The following is an 18,324-nucleotide window of genomic DNA, read 5'->3' on the forward strand; positions in this document are numbered from 1 at the left end:
AATCTTCACTAGCATAAACTTCCATGAATTACTTACATTTTTTGCATGAATTTAAATGCCTTGGCTCTCTGAGACTTAGAAGACTGTATTTACCTAGTGTGTTGCTTTTCTCTTTATATAACTCATAGGTGACCTCCTAGTCCCTTAGCAAGGAAAACAATGAGACATAGTGATTGTATATCAGGCTACACGGTACAAACAGACCAAAATGTTCCAAATCAGTTACTTAAACCTAGGCATCTAATTAAGAGGGGTCTGTTTTTCTGGCATGCTGAGCACTTATGCTTCCCATTCACTTCAAATTAAGCCGCTGGGTAAAATCAACTATTTCAGCTGCTTAACTCTGGCTGTAGGTACCTAACTCTGAAAATGTTGGCTGGTATTGATACACAGCACATTTGTAACCTCTTACTGGACATGACACTGAAACAGACCCAGAGAAGAATCAATGTGAAAAATTGTAAACAATTTCACTGTTATTTTCAGTGGCATTTCCTCCTTCTGTTTATGATGATCAAGATCATGCCTTGGAGATCCAGGTAAAGAGGGCCCCCAGTGTGCAACTGCCATTTCCAGACCATGTGCACCTGCCTGGCCCTTTAGAAGTCCTTCTGCTGGGATGACACAGAGTTCAGTATCTGGAGGTAATGGGGTGGGAGAAGAGATGAGATCTAGGGTTTGCAGGTGTGACTGGGATCCCAATGGGGGCCAGCTAAGGTCAGTCAATTAGAGTGAACTGCAAAGAATGGGGCAGACAATCCCCAAAGCTGGTGGATATTTTTAATACTCAGATTTACCAAGTCAGCACCTCACTGGTTGCCCAGAAACCAACAACACAGTTCCCTTAAACTCCATCCAAGTACCAATATAATGAAGTCAAATATAATGAAGATTTTTGAAAATCTTATTTCATCAAATAAAAAAAAAAGGGTCTACCAATCCTGAAGGATCAGACTCATTACCTCCCAGGTTAATGAATATTCCAGATCATATCCAAATACATGCTACAGACAATTCTTATTAATTAAACTAAAATTTATTTAAAAAGAAGAGGGAGAGAGGATGGTTAAAAAATCAATATATATATACAGACATCAGTTCAATGCTTGAGGTTCAGATACATAGCAGATGGTGAGCTGTGTAGTTGCAAAGAGTTCCTTTAAAATTTAGTTCATATGTTGTAGTCCAATGTCCAATATCATATCCAGCGTGTACCAGCTTAACTCTGACCTCAGTCTTGTGACTCAAACTTCCTCTGATGAAGCTTAAGCAGATCTGAGATAAAAAGGATCAGAACCCAAGGATCTTTTATACAATTTCAGCTCTTCTTTGAAAAGTTAGAGTCCCTGGGGGCACAATAGGTAATCAGGGAATCTTTGAAGTGGGTCCATTGCTGGTACTAAGCTATACAAATTAACAGTTTTTTTAATCAGCTGTTCCTCCACCATTCACTGATGATTTACTATACATTTCAAAGAGAGATGAATACAGAGATATCCCATGTTTACAATTCATTTAAATACTAGGATGTTCTTTTGCCCTCTGAATTAACAGAATACAGCATAGACAGGGACTGTTGATTACATTGTTGACCCTACTCATATATATGTAAACACACAAAACACAAACATTATCTTCCCACATGTCTTTAAGGGGGTTGAGTTTGAGTCATTTATTTTGCAGGATGTTAAACCCTTTCTGGCCCTGCACCACGGCAGGATTCTTTTTCCCCTCAGGGGAAGTCTGCATAATTTACAGTATTGTTCTTGTTATTTATTTATATTACAGTAGTGCTTAGGAATCCTAGTCATGGACCAGGAGCCCATGTGCTAGGCACTGCACAAACACAAAAGAAAATGGTAGTCAATCTGCACTTACATGATTGTTAATGTTAATCTTTCAATCCCAGGAAGGCTCCAGGGCAGCTGCAATCTAAGGGCTCCCCTTGATACGCAGCTTGAAAATCTAAGGACGCTCAAAAATGCATTCAAAAAAGTGAACAGAATGTTAGGAATCATTCATAAAGGGCTAAATAAGAAGACAGAAAATATCATATTGCTGCTATATAAATCCATGGTATGCCCACACCTTGAATACTGCGTGCAGATGTGGTCACCCCATCTCAAAAATGATATATTGGAATTAGAAAAGGGCAACAAAAATGATGGGGTATGGAATGGCTGCCATATAAGAAAAGATTAAGAAAACTGGGCCTTTTCAGCTTGGAAAAGAGACAACTAAGGGGGGATATGATAGAGGTCTATAAAATCATGATGTGTGGAGAAAGTAAATAAGGAAGTGTTATTTACTCCTTCTCACAGCACAAGAACTAGGGGTTATCAAGTGAAATTAATAGGTCGCAGATTTAAAACAAACAAGAGGAAGTATTTTTTTCATACTACACACAGTTAATCTATGGCTCGCCTTGCCAGAGGATGTTGTGAAGGCCAAGCATATAACAGGGTTCAAAAAAGAACTAGTTACATTCATGGAGGATAGGTCCATCAATGGCTATTAGCCAGGATGGACAGGGATGGTGTTCCTAGCCTCTGTTTGCCAGAAGCTGGGAATGGGTGACGGGATGGATCACTTGATGATTCCCTGTTCTGTTCATTCCCTCTGAGGCACCTGGCATTGGCCACTGCTAGCAGACAGGACACTGAGCTAGATGGACCTTTGGTCTGACCCAATACGACCGTTCTTGTGTTCTTATGTACAAACTGTGCTGTGCAGGTGCCACAGCATGCAAAGGTGCAGGGGAAGCTGTATGTTGGGCAGCAGGGAGGCTCCCCCCAACCCCAGCTCTGTGAGTCTGGGGATTGGCACACCCAGCCTCTTCCACTGGGGATAAAACCTGTAACCTGCCCATTAAAAGAGACAGAAGGAAATGCCCTGATTTCCATGCCATTCTGTGGGATATTTTTGCATACGGGAGAATGCATCCCTAAAAGAAAACACTGTACAGTTCACATTGGGCTGGACCATTTTACTCCTTCTCACCAAGTGAGCTGCTGGACACCTGTAGCTTAAGGCAGCTGTAATTTGTTTTGTAGTTGGAGCCCCACCTGTTTGCTGCCACACTATGAGGGGTTTTCAAACAGCAGAATGACCTTTCCCTGTAGTTTATGAAAGTGTTCGATATTCATATTTTGTTTCCTTTGAGCAACTACTCTAATTACAGCATTAAGTATTTCACTGAACCATTTAGATTTGATTATTTTTCCACTTTGTGTTGAAAATGTCAACAAGCACCGTGGGCTCAGAGGGTTCCATCTTCTCTCAAAGGAGTGGGATGCAGAGAATAGTCTCATCATGAGCTTTGTGGGTTGTGCAGCCATAACCATGGTAAAAAATTTTCTCAGTGCAGGGACAACCAAATAGGATCCTAGATGATCATGGGGCCTTTTGAAGGATTTTTAAAGTGTTTTTGTTTGTGTCGAAGTTTGTATCAAATCATGGCATTTGCTTAATGATGAATTTTAGGACTGAGATTTTTCAAAGTCAACCACTGAAATTAATAGGGACAATAACGCTAACACCCCTATAGCTGGCTTTGAAAGCCTCAACCTATCATCCTTGATATAACTAAGAGCATGTAGGACAGTGCTAATCTTTCAGTCCTTACTCATGCAAATGTCCCACTGAAGTCTGTAGGAATTTTACAGGAGTCAGAACTCTGTATTTGCAAGACTGAACAAGGCTATTTTCTAGAAATAGGCTCCCTACTGTGATCTGTCTTCTCCATTCATTATATGTAGCAGCTTTAACAAAACATATTTGCTTTCTTTTCTTCCACAATAACATCATAAGAGCTAAGACGGTAACAATGTAGCCTTGCTAAATATATTCACCCTACCCTTCTAGTGCAAATACATTTTTTGGATGGGCAAGTAAACTATCATTCTTTTGTTTCATCTTCATGATAAGATGTGGGTAAGTAGTATTTGTGTAAGAGCTAGTAAATGTTCACAGTTATTGTAAAAAACTGGTTAGGATTAAATAGGAAAAACTATCCCCATCCTGGTGTATCATATACCAGAAATACCCAAAATAAATAAATTGAGTGAAAAGTTACATAGGCTGGCCAGAGGATGCAAGTTTGTACAGTCAGTGTTATGTGCCAGTGGGGCAGGTATTTACTCTGTTAAAAATAGAAAGTTCAAACAGCTGATCTTAGTGTATTTCAGATGCTCTGTGTCAGGGGAAGAGCCTTAAATCAGGAACCTCCAGCTAAGTCAGTTTGGTTTAGGGTTACAATAAGTGTGGGTTTTCCCAGACATGACCTCTTTTTTGGTCCTCTGATCTCCAGCCGGATGGATTTTTGAAATATGAACAAATATCTGTGATTTTTCCTTGTTTGTCCTTTTTCCCAGCATTGATTCTGATAGAATCCAGTTCCCAGCATGCCCTACTAGTGGTGTGCATGTTTACTGGTTTGCTACTCTTACTTCTGCCTTCAGAGCTGGGCAGCCAGAAAGAAGCAGCTGCAGTCTGGCTGCCCAGATCTGAAGCCAGCACCATTGCCAGTTGCAGCACAGAAGCAGGAGTGGCATGGTATTGACTGTTGAGTCACTGAAAGGTATCCTGCTTGCACAGCACAACTTCAGGCACACACCTTGCAAAGACCTTCATGGCTACATGATGAGCAATTAACCACTGCTGAGAAAGCTAAGTCACAACAGGAAGAAGCACAGTAGGAAAGAACTGAGTGCATGTAAAAAGGTACATATAAATTTGATTTGCTTTCATTTTTGAGGCCATTACACTTGTTATTTATAAATGTTAGATATTCAAAGTAGAAAGAAACTGTACAGTAGAAACTCTACCACCCTTCCCCTTCTCCCTCCAATTTCCCCTCCCCCTGGCAGTGTCCTCTGTTTGGGAACTTGAAATATGGTAACCTTTGTTTAGTGAAGAATTGCTCCCAGTATTTCCCAATTGCTCGTTAAAATAAATATATATTCTGGTCCTGATCGTGCAATCTGATCCATGGAGATGGACACTGAGCCCTTAAGGATCTACATAGACTCCAGTAAGGTGTGCATGGGCCTAAGGGTCTATCCACATATATCAGAGTATAAGATTGTGGTTCAGAACTGCAATCTCAGATATTTTTTGGACTGACTTATTTTTTCCTTCAGTAAAGTTGAGAGTGGGACTGGCACACCAACCTTGCTAAACTCTAATCTTCAACATTTGTACATTTGTAGGCATTTACTAGCATTGCCAGAAGTAAGCAGCCAGTTCTCAGTGGATTTCTCCTGGAAATGAGATTGCAAATGTCTGACAGGCCCTACTATAATGACTTACTCTTTCTCTATTTGCTGCATTTCTCTTAAAGAGAAATTGTCACACTGAGGAATGCTTTCACCTAAAAACATAAAATCATTTTACTTTCATGTGTTTTCATTGTCTATCCTGGCCAACATTTTTCCAACGTATGAGCCTAACTTTAGGCACCTAAATAAAACTGGACTGATTTTCAATCAGAGCTTCTGAAGATTTCTTCCATAGCGGGTAGGGATATAGCTTATCGTTACATGGCATCTGAGAACATCACAACCATTAATGCCTTTATCCTCGCAGGTAAAGAAGTGTCACTATTAATAATAGTTCCCAAAGATCCCAGCCAATATAGGAAAAGGAAGTATTATTATAATCGAGGGCTTGTTTTCACTACCGGGAGATTGATGCTGCTGCAATCGATGCAGCAGGTGTCAATTTAGTGGGTCTGCTGAAGACCCGCTAAGTCAAAGGCAGAGCACTCTCCTGTCGACTCTGGTACTCCAGCTCCCCGAAAAGAGTAAGGCAAGTCAACCAGAGAGAGTGAAGACACTGGGGTAAGTTGACCTAGGCATGATGACTACAGTGACGTTATTCACATTGAGTAACTTAGGTCAACTTACTGTGGTAGTGAAAACAAGCCCTAAGAGAAGTGACTTGGTGAAGATCACATAGGCAGAAACAGGAATTGAAGCCAGATCGCCTGAGTCCAAATCCAGTGACTTAACCATAAAATTGCCCTTCTTTTCATGCTATTCAATAGTATACAAAACTTCAGAGCTCAGTAGAAGAATCCCCTTAGCTGAAAGAGCATTGGCTTTATTTTGCTACCAGGGAAAATTCCTGTAATTTAAAGTAAATTCAACCTTTCCTCACCTTATTTTAAATGTAAGAAGTGTGGTTGCCTACTGTGCAACATCTTGCATTAATCAGGAAATGACTGTAACTAGGGGGGGAAAGAGGCCCAGGGACCTGGATTTTAAACTTCCATCTGGAGAGGGGACTCCAAAATAAACTATCAGAGGGTAGCCGTGTTAGTCTGGATCTGTAAAAGCAGCAAAGAATCCTGTGGCACCTTATAGACTAACAGACGTTTTGGAGCATGAGCTTTCGTGGGTGAATACCCACTTCCTCAGATGCATGTAATGGAAATATCCAGGGGCAGGTATATATATGTGTGCTAGCAAGCAAGCTAGAGATAACGAGGTCAGTTCAGTCAGGGAGGATGAGGCCCTGTTCTAGCAGTTGAGGTGTGAAAACCAAGAGAGGAGAAACTGGTTCTGTAATTGGCAAGCCATTCACAGTCTTTGTTCAATCCTGAGCTGATGGTGTCAAATTTGCAGATGAACTGAAGCTCAGCAGTGTGTGATCCCACACTTTCACAGGCCTTGGGTGGCAGGCCAATCCTTGCCCACAGACAACCTGCCAACCTGAAACATATTCTCACCAGTAACTGCACACCACACCATAATAACTCTAGCTCAGGAACCAATCCATGCAACAAACCTCGATGCCAACTCTGCCCACATATCTACACCAGCGACACCATCACAGGACCTAACCAAATCAGCCACACCATCACTGGTTCATTCACCTGCACATCCACCAATGTAATATACGCCATCATATGCCAGCAATGCCCCTCTGCTATGTACATCGGCCAAACTGGACAGTCTCTACGGAAAAGGATAAATGGACACAAATCAGACATTAGGAATGGCAATATACAAAAACCTGTAGGAGAACACTTCAACCTCCCTGGCCACACTATAGCAGACCTTAAGGTGGCCATCCTGCAGCAAAAAAACTTCAGGACCAGACTTCAAAGAGAAACTGCTGAGCTTCAGTTCATCTGCAAATTTGACACCATCAGCTCAGGATTGAACAAAGACTGTGAATGGCTTGCCAATTACAGAACCAGTTTCTCCTCTCTTGGTTTTCACACCTCAACTGCTAGAACAGGGCCTCATCCTCCCTGACTGAACTGACCTCGTTATCTCTAGCTTGCTTGCTAGCACACATATATATACCTGCCCCTGGATATTTCCATTACATGCATCTGAGGAAGTGGGTATTCACCCACGAAAGCTCATGCTCCAAAACGTCTGTTAGTCTATAAGGTGCCACAGGATTCTTTGCTGCTTTTACAAAATAAACTAAGCTCCCAAAAATTAACTTTTGTGTGAGGATCATTTCATATGACAAGAGTGACATCTAGTGGTAGGAAAAAACTGGTTAATTGCACTCTTAAGGGCCAATGTCTGCTCATTGACTTCAACGGGATTGTAACTGAGGGGAAAATTTAGCTGCAGATTTCTAGTGCTATACCGAATAACCTGAGACTGAATGTATGTTGTGGGACTTATTTTAGCTTGTAGGATTTATTTTACTCAGGCTAATGGAAAATGAATACCAGCCAGTCAAATGATTTTCTCTCCCCTAATGAAGCACAGAAATGTCCACCAGCTGTACAATTAACATTAACCTAAGTCCCATTCTGCTCTTTTCCCACCACACATTCTTTTACAGATTTAAGTGAGAATTTAACAGGACAAAAGGCTTTTTTTTAAAAGGACCCTTTCTGGCAGTTAATTTTACAGCGCCCCAATGGAGGAATTGATATCAGGCATTTCCCCCATCACTAGCGGACTTTACTTAAGACGATCTACGTTCTTCCAAACTCATTCCCCTTCTTTTGTGCACAAAAAGATTCCACAGTGAAACATTTTAAATGGTGATTCTCATCTAGTTAGATGAAGTCAGAAGGAGCTCAGACAATGCATCACCAGGCTCTTCAATGGGGAGTCCATATGGACTTCCACACTGAGGCTGAAAAGTACTGATTGGCTGTAGCCTTTCTGCATCTGACTTTACATTATGTCCATTCACTTTGGATGAAAGTCACCCCAGCCCAGAGGAGCCAGCGCAAGGCTTAGGTACTGCTGAACTCTTCCAAACAGAACATCACAAGTCAGCTCCCCCAAATAATGAGTGGCTTAAAAATCAGGAGTTTGGGGGTTATTTTAATACATTTTGGGTATTTTTCTTTGCCTTCTAGTTTCTTAGCTTGTAGAGTACATCAGGTTATATTTTCAAGCTTTTACCCACATCCTTGAGAGCTAGAAACTGACTTTTTTTGTAAAATTATAGTGGAGGTTCTTTTGTATTCAGATGACTCTAGGAGCTGGAGATGAAAGAAACTCCCCAATAATGATTTTTTGTTTTTAGGTGAAAGTATTCCTCAGTGTGACAATTTCTCTTTAAGAGAAATGAAGGAAATAGAGGAAGAGTAAGTCATTATAGTAGGGTCTGTGGGACATTTGCAATCTCATTTCCATGAAAAATCATAGAATCATAGAATATAAGCGTTGGGAGGGACCTCAGGAGGTCATCTAGTCCAACCCCCTGCTCAAACCAGGACCAATCCCCAACGAAATCATCCCAGCCAGGGCTTTGTCAAGCCTGACCTTAAAAACCTCTAAGGAAGGAGATTCCACCACCTCCCGAGGTAACCCATTCCAGTGCTTCACCAGCCTCCTAGTGGAAAAGTTTCTCCTAATATCCAACCTAAACCTCCCCCACTGCAACTTGAGATCATTACTCCTTGTTCTGTCATCTGGTACCACTGAGAACAGTCTAGATCCATCCTCTTTGGAACCCCCTTTCAGGTAGTTGAAAGCAGCTATCAAATCCCTCCTCATTCTTCTCTTCTGCAGACTAAATAATCCCAGTTCCCTCAGCCTCTCCTCATAAATCATGTGCTCCAGTCCCCTAATCATTTTTGTTGCCCTTCGCTGGGCTCTTTCCAATTTTTCCACATCCTTCTTGTAGTGTGGAGCCCAAAACTGGTTGGACAGAGTACTCCTGATGAGGCCTCATCAATGCCAAATAGAGGTGAATGAGCACGTCCCTTGATCTGCTGGCAATGCTCCTACTCATACAGCCCAAAATGCCATTAACATTCTTGGCAACAAGGGCAAACTGTTGACTCATATCCAGCTTCTCGTCCACTGTATAACCTCTAGGTCTTTTTCTGCAGAACTACTGCCCAGCCACTCGGTCCCTAGTCTGTAGCAGTACATGGGATTCTTCCATCCTAAGTTCAGAACTCTGCACTTGTCCTTGTTGAACCTCATCAGGTTTCTTTTGGCCCAATCCTCTAATTTGTATAGGTCCCTCTGTATCCTATCCCTACCCTCCAGCATATCTACAACTTCTCCCAGCTTAGTGTCATCTGCAAACTTTCTGAGGGTGTAATCCACGCCATCCTCCAGATCATTAATGAAGATATTGAACAAAACCGGCCCCAGCTTGTTACTGGCTGCCAACTAGACATGGAGCCATTGATCATTACCAGTTGAGTCTGATGATCTAACCAGCTTTCTATCTACCTTGTAGTCCATTCATCCAGCTCATACTTCTTTAACTTGCTGGCAAGAATACTGTGGGAAACCATATCAAAAGCTTTGCTAAAGTCAAGAAATAACACCTCCACTGCTTTTCCCTCATCCACAGACCCAGTTATCTCATCATAGAAGGCAATTAGGTTAGTCAGCCATGACTTGCCCTTGCTGAACCCATGCTGACTGTTCCCGATCAGTTTCCTCTCCTCAAAGTGCTTCAAAGTTGATTCCTTGAGGACCTGCTTCATGATTTTTCCAGGGACTGAGGTGAAGCTGACTGGCCTGTAGTTCCCCGGATCCACTGAGAACTGGCTGCTTACTTCTGGCAATGCTAGTATAGATCTGTATGCCTACAGATGTATAAATGTTGAAGATTAGAGTTTAGCAAGGTTGGTGTGCCAGCCCCACTCTCAACTTTACTGAAGGAAAAAATAAGTCAGTCTGTCAAGGTTTTTTCCCCCACTTTGAACTTTAGAGTAAAAATGTGGGGGACCTGCATGAACCCTTTTAAGCTTAATTCCTAGCTTAGATCTGGTAACGCTGCCACCAGCCAGAAGTCTGTGTCTGGCACACTTCTGTTCCCCCAAAACCTTCCCTGGCGAACCCAAGACCCAAACCCCTTGGGTCTTAAAACAAGGAGAAAATTAACCATCCCCTCCTTTTGCCCTCAGACTTTCCCCTCCCTGGATTGCCTTGGGAAGCTTCACACCAATCCAGACTCCTTGGATCTTAAAACAAGGAGGAATTAATCATCCCCCCTCCTTTCCCCCCACCAATCTCTGGTGAGTTTAGACTCAGTCCCTTGGATTCTAAAACAAGGAAAAATCAATCAGGTTCTTAAAAAGAAAGCTTTTAATTAAAGAAAGAAAAGGTAAAATATATCTCTGTAAAATCAGGATGGAAAATGCTTTACAGGGTACTCAGATTCATATAGACTAGAGGGACACTCCTCTCCCCCCCCCCCCCCCGCCTAGCCTGAGATTCAAAGTTACAGCAAACAGAGGTAAAAATCCTTCCAGCAAAAAGACACATTTACAAGTTAAGAAAAACAAACATAAGACTAATCCGCCTTGCCTGGCTATACTTACAATTTTGAAACATGAAAGACTGATTCAGAAAGACTGGGAAAGTCTGGGTGTACGTCTGGTCCCTCTTAGCCCCAAGAGCGAACAACGAACAAAACAACCAGCACAAACAAAGACTTCCCTCCACCAAGATTTGAAAGTATCTTGTCCCCTTATTGGTCCTCTGGTCAGGTGTCAGCCAGGTTCACTGAGCTTCTTAACCCTTTATAGGTAAAAGAGACATTAACCCTTAACCATCTGTTTATAACACGCCCCCCAAATCTCAGAGAGAGTGGAACCACACTGGCGGTGATTTCTTCCTAGAACTTTAGAATAAACAGATTAATAAAACACATGCACCTTTACATATACTACTAATTATGTAAACTACAAGACTTTTAACATTTTAAGGACAATTTTTAACCAGTTGATTCTGGGAAACTTTCACGGGAGAGTGCATCAGCTACTTTGTTAGAAGCTCCTGAAATGTGTTGAATTTCAAAATCAAAATCAAAATCTTGGAGAGCTAAACTCCATCGAAGCAGTTTTTTGTTGTTTCTCTTGGCAGTATGAAGCCACTTTAGCGCAGCATGTTCGGTTTGTAGCTGGAAACACTGTCCCCAAATGTATGGGCATAGCTTTTCCAGGGCGTACACAATGGCATAGCATTCTTTTTCACTGATTGACCAGTGGCTTTCCCTCTCAGACAGTTTCTTGCTGAGAAACAATGACAGGATGCAAGTTTTGATCCGGTCCTTCCTGCATTAAAACTGCTCCTACACCACGCTCAGATGCATCTGTGGCTACTAGGAATGGTTTGTCAAAGGCAGGGGCCCTTAGCACAGGGTCAGACATGAGCGTCGCCTTAAGCTGGGTAAAGGCCTTCTGACACTCATTAGTCCACTTAACTGCATTCGGCTGGGTCTTTTTAGTCAGGTCTGTTAGTGGGGCAGCGATTTGGCTGTTGTGTGGTACAAATCACCTGTAATATCTGGCCAAGCCTAAGAAGGATTGGACCTGTTTCTTTGACTTTGAGACAGGCCACTTTTGGAAAGCATCCACCTTGGCCTGTAGGGGGTTTATTGTTCCTTGACCCACCTGGTGTCTCAGGTAAGTCACTCTGTTTTGCCCTATTTGACACTTTTTAGCCTTAACATTTAGTCCTGCCTGCCTGATGCGCTCAAAGACTTTTTCCATGTGTTCTAGGTGTTCTGCCCATGAATCAGAAAAAAATGGCCACATCATCGAGGTAGGCAACTGCATATTGTCAAAGTTAGACTCAGGACTCACAGTTTGTCAGACCACTCTGTTTTATTAGCACAGCGCTCTGCTAATACACCCAGATAATGTGAGCACCATGCAAGACACAAACTATCTTATTTATACAGATAAAAGAGTGAGAATTAGACAAAGGGACAAAGAAAGCAAAACAGTAAAATTCACCTGGGCACAGCATGCATATCCTACTTCCTTACTAACTCTTATCGATCTAAGGCTAATACTTCACCAGTTGCCCTTAAACGGTGCAATTGTTCTATGTTAATGTCTGTATTCCTGACACCTGGATTGCAGCATTCCAATTTTGCTTAAAGGTACAGACAGCATTTCTTTAATCCTTTCTATTTTCACAGCATAATTCATTCTACTTTCACAATCCCTCCCTTTGGTCAAGCGCACGCCATGACCAACAATTACTGGGTTCCACAAATTAACCATTCCTTATCTCTTTGTTCATCAGCAATATTCAAAATCATCATATTAGCACTCTGTTTTGGGGCAGTCACCTGGGTGACACAATTCTGGATACAACAGGAGATTAACTGAAAGCATACAAAAATCACTAAGATTCCAAAAAGGATAGTTAGGGCTCCCTGAAACAACCAGTTTCCTATGCCAGAGAAATTGAACAGGTTACTTAGCCACTTCCATAAAGAACTCGGCTCTACATGGGGAAGATATGCGATTTGTTCTAAGTGGCTAGCATGATCTATTATCTCATTGGTGTTGTTTTCCAATGAGAGCACAGTATCCTCCTTTGGCCGCCAGCACTATATTCAATGCCTGACGGTTTTGGAGTGCCACCTGTCGGATCGCCCCGGTTTCTTTGGCCAGGGCTCTTAAACTTTCTCCAGTTTTATTTGCCATTATTTTAACTATTGCTTGTAACCTCAGGAGCTTTTTGCATGGTTTATTACTTCCCCAAGTGGGATAAAGGAACTGCCAATAGCCTCTTCCCAGGTGTCATTACTGTTCCATATTGCGTTAAACGGACAAGGTCCTCCAGTGAGGTCTGGGGAATTGAATGGGTAACCAGGACAGGAACACCAGTTTGAGAGTGGGCTGGGATGTGGCTGCAGACCTAGCATTTAGAAATATTAAGGGTCTGAGCTATCCACACTTGCTGCTGGATAAAAGAATTGTCATTGTAGACTCCCCAAACCTTAAGACGCCAACAGCCGAGGAACAGGCACCACCAGAGGTGCATGCTGGAGGCAGGGCCCTTCTGGTTCTGACAACCTCAACTGAGGGAACTGCAGTCACAGTTTTATGTCCACCAGGCAGCAGGCGCTAGGCTCACTACTGCTTCTTCTTGGGCCTTGCTTTATGTTGTCGTCTGCTTCTGGCAACCCTTACGAGAGTGTAGATTGTAAGGTATTGCAGGCTGTTCCTCTGCATCTTCTTCTGGAGTCACAACTGACTCTGCGTGGTCCTGAAGTGATGATTGGTTCGCTGGGGGTGGTGCATTTTTACATGGCGAAGCATGTATCCACTCTGAGATGCCAGACAGTTTAACAGCCGTCGGGGTAGTAAGCAGTGCCTGATGATTCTTTGATGTTCTTTAAGTCTCTTTACTACTTCTTCCTTGACTCTGGCTATAACAATGGCCTTCACACCTTATCTTTTCCTGATGCATACATTCCTCATTCACACAAATAGATTGAAAATACAAACAGTAGTATTTTATATTGAGCAAAAAAGCTTTGTAAATTAAACCCTGCTAAGTTTTACTATTAATAACTAAGATAATTTACACTGAGACCCAGGCCTGCAATGTTTCTCTAATTTACTTAACATAGACACAATAGAGAATCCTGTCTCTTACTACCTAAATCTTAAAACAAAGAGTTAGATACTACCTAAATCTTAAAACAAAGAGTTAGAGAGGGCCCAATTTGTAATGCATATGGGAAAACAGAATCTTATAGTCCCAGGGAGTCATTTCTTTCTGCTATTTAAAAAAAGGTTGCTAGCAGGATGAAATCAAATTATACTTTAATTCTTATGGGACATTATAAAATCCTGCTCCTACATATCCCCCTTTTGACATTAAGATTATTAATCGCCAGTGTCACTTCTTATTTAGTCCACGTAATAGAAAATACTGGGAGGTGACTGGGACCTGTGGCTTTAGCTTGGCACACATTTGTTTTATCCACCAGCACATTTTAAACATTTCAATTAAACACATACAATTTAAAACCAAAAACAATTAGGGGTAGTAATATTAGTATGCCAGTAGTTGTGGGAGACCATCCAGAAAATATGTTATACCAATGGTAAGCTGTTATGTTTTTTTCTGCATTGGCAATTCTTAACATGTCCCCATTTGTGTGTGTAGTGAGGTGGTGTGGCTCCCCTCCTCCTCAGGGAGGGTTGAGCCCGGTCAGACACCTAAAGGGGCGGGGTTACAGGGTAGTGAGCCCGCCCCTCAGAGGGTTAGGAGGCGACCCGGAAGTTTAAAAGCTGGCCGTCAGCGCTCAGTTGGAGCCCAGCCGCCATCGGGAGCAGACCTGCCAGAGGGTGCTCGTGACTGGGAAGCTGCTGAGGCCCAGGGCAGTTGCCCTGACTGGCGGGAGCTTCCCAGCGCCCGCTACGACGAGGAGCTGCCGGAGCTGCCCCGTCCCTGCTGTTACCCCAAGGTATCCCCGGAGCAGGCCTGGCCAGATTTCTCAGAAGTACTGCCGGACCTCCCACCCAGCCCTGGCCGTGAGGAACTTATGTGGCTGGACCTCCCCGGAGCGGACACCACGGACCAGGTAGGCCCGGAGGGGAATATTGGAAGTAGCCCAGGGGCAGCCGACCCTAGTCAGGCTGCAGAGTTACCTCTGTCCTGTCAGTGTGTTGCAGTCAGGAACCCCACTGACCCTTAGCGGTGACAGCCGCTATTAGGGCCCCGGGCTGGAACGCAGTGGAGTGGGTGGGCCTGCGTTCCGCCTGCCACCCGTGCCCAGGTGGCAGAATCCCCCTCTCCCCGGCCTAAGAAGGCCATCCAGTCTATTGATTGACTGCTCGACCCTGAGTCACGAGGGTCAGAGCCTTGGTAACTGTGTATTTGGTGCCCCGCCCGAACCAAGGGCCTGGGCCCCTTTGACTGTGCCACTGCTCGGTCCTGCCCCAAAGGGCCTGAGCTGCCTGAACTATTGTTGCTCAGTCCTGAGCCAGGAGGGTCTGGGCCTCTATAACTTTGTGTTTATTGCCCTGCCCTATAGCAGAAGGCCGGGCCCTGAGCGATTCGGCAGCGTCACTCAGCCCTGAAGAAAGGGGCTGACGTAGATGATGCGTATCGAGGCCGGTGTGGCTCCCCTCCTCCTCAGGGAGGGTTGAGCCCCAGCCGTGTGCCTTTACAACTGGCACCTGAGCAGGGATGTTAACCTTCGCCCCTGTGAGAAGGGGCCAGTCGGAGGGTGGTAGATTACACCCCCTCCCAGCCAGGGAACATGGATATGGAATGGCTATTCCAGCTCCTAGCGGAGAGCCAGGAATGACTGCAGGCGGTCCAACTGCTGCAACAGCAGCAGCAGCATGCCACCCAACTAGAGCAGCAGCAGCAGCGAGACGCCGCTCATCTCCAACAGCAACAGCAGCAGCACGCGGCTCAGCTGGAGCTCCAGCAGCGACTGATGCAGCAACTGGGGAGCCAGCTGCAGCAACTTATCGGGCCTGTGCCCCGCCCTGTTGACTGGACTCCGGGAGAAGGCGCCGGGGGTTCGCGTCCAGCGGCCCCCCTGCGCCTGACCAAGATGGGCCCGGGTGATGACCCTGAGGCCTTCTTGATCATTTTCGAATGTGTGGCCCTCGTCGCGGGATGGGCCCGAGACCAATGGGCACGCACTTGGCCCCGTATCTGACCGGACCGGCCCAGATCACCTATCGCTGGCTGCCGGCGGAAGAGGGCAGGGACTACGATCGAGTGAAGGCTGCGATCCTGGACGCCTTGGACGTCAGTCCCGAAACCTTCAGGCAACGTTTTCGGAGCCAGACCTACCCGGCAGGCGCCCGTCCTCAGCTGGTAGCCCAGAGCTTGAAGGAGGCGTGCCGCCGTTGGCTACAGCCAGAAGCCAGGACGGCGGAGGAGGTAACCAAGCAGGTGGTCCTGGAACAATTTGTCCATATTCTGCCTGCCCGGGGGAGGGCCTAGGTCCTCCGCCACCGGCCGGCGACGCTGGCAGTGGCCGTCTCATTAATGGAGGGCTTCCTGGCCACGGAAGCTTCCACGGGGCCTACCTTCCAGCCACCCACCCTGGGGCCTGAGTACTCCCGGGATGAGAAGAAGGCAATCACCATGTCCGGGCCGTGACACCTGAACCGCGGACCGGACACCTGGCAGGCACCCCAGACCCCGCACCCGGACTCCGCCCCGCAGCTTATACCGCTGGCCTCCACCCCGGGGCTCCCGAGGGCCCGCCGGAGCCCTCCCCGAAGTCCCCGAACCGCCGTTCCTCGGAGCGGATGCGCAGAGGTCGGACCCTGCTTCACATGTGGGAAGGCGGTGCACCTACAGCAGGACTGCCCCGAAATGGAGTGTAGCTTTGGGCAGGTCTGTGCCGGGGAGGGCTGGGCCTGACGATCACAGCCCCCCAAACTCACGGTCCCGGTGGTCGTTGGGGACCAAGTCACGCGGGCCATAATTGACTGGCTGTGGCCAAACGTTGGTTCGCCAGGCCCTGGGACCCCCGGCCGACGACTGCCTGGGCCCGATTCATCTACAATGTATCCACAAAGACGTCTGGCCCTATCCAAGCACTTGGGTCCGGCTAACTGTGAATGGCATCACTCGACAGTTGATAGCCGGCTTGACCCCCCGACTAGCCTACCCCGTGATTCTGGGGCGGGACTGGCCCACCTTCGAGGAGATCCTCCGGTCCATGCCGGCCTTGGAGGCCGAACCCCAGGAACCCCCGCCAGAGGCCATAGAGGACGCCAAGGAGGGTGAAGCAGAAGACCAAGAAGCCGATGGTCTGCAGGAGGAGCCCCCCTCCGAACCCCGCTTTGATACGGACTTCTGCCGGGACCAGCGGGCGGACCCCACTCTCAGCCGGGCCTACGAGCAACTCACAGCGGTTGATGGGTTGGTTATCGATCCTCATCAGGCCACGCAGTGGCCCCACTTTGAACTCCGCTGAGACTGGCTCTATCGGGTGGATCAGGACCTCCACACGCAGGAGCCGTGGACTCAACTGCTCGTGCCACGCTGCCACCACCGGGCCATGGTGAGATTGACTCACGATGTGCTGGCTGCTGGACACCTAGGGCACAAGAAGACCCTTGCCCGAATCCAGACCCGGTTTTACTGGCTGGGGCTCTATGAAGAAGTGAAGCAGTACTGCAATTCCTGCCCGGAGTGTCAGTTGGCCGCCCCGCCCCGGGTACCCAAAGTGCCCTTGATCCCTATGCCCCTGGTCGAGACCCCATTCGAACGGGTCGCTATGGACCTGGCAGGCCCACTCCCCAGAAGCGCGGCCGGGTTCCAGTACATCTTGGTCCTCGTAGACTACGCCTCCCAGTTCCCGGAGGCTATCCCCCTGCGGAGCATCACGGCCTGAACCATTGCAGGCGAACTGGTAAAGATTTTTGCCTGCGTGGGATTAACCAGAGAAATTCTACCCGACCAAGGTACTAATTTTACATCCCGGCTGCTCAAACAGATCTGCAAGCTCCTGGGGGTGAAGCAGCTCCACACCTCCGTGTACCACCCACAGACTGATGGGTTGATTGAGCGGTTTAATCGCACCCTCAAGGACATGCTGAAGAAATTCCCCCAGAGGAGCTGCGCCACTGGGACGAGTTCCTACCTCCGCTGCTGCTGGCCGTCCAGGAGGTCCCCCAGGCATCAAACAAGTTCTCCCCCTTCGAACTATTGTATGGGCGTAGGCCGCGGGGCCTCCTAGATTTAATGTGGGAGACGTGGGAACAATCGGCTTCCCCAACCCAGGGCCTCCTCCAGTACGTCCTCCAGCTGCGGGAATATCTTACTCAGGCGGGAACCCTGGCACGGGAAAACTTGAGGGTAGCCCAGAAGAGACAGGGGCGAAGCTATAATCGAGAAGCGTAGGTGCGAGAGTTTGCTCCCGGGGACCGGGTCCTGCTGCTCCTGCCCTCAAGTGAATCGAAGTTATTGGCCCGCTGACAGGGGCCCTACAAAATAACTCGGAAAGTGGGGCCCATTACCTACGAGGTTCGCCAGCCAGATCGACGGAAGAAGACGCAGTTATATCATGTCAATCTGCTGAAGCCTTGGCGCGACCGGGAGGGTCTGCTAATCGACCCCTGCTCGCCCGAACTGGAGCTGGGCC

Source organism: Gopherus evgoodei, chromosome 3 (genome assembly GCF_007399415.2).
Source record: "Gopherus evgoodei ecotype Sinaloan lineage chromosome 3, rGopEvg1_v1.p, whole genome shotgun sequence".
In the NCBI taxonomy this organism is placed as follows: domain Eukaryota; kingdom Metazoa; phylum Chordata; order Testudines; family Testudinidae; genus Gopherus; species Gopherus evgoodei.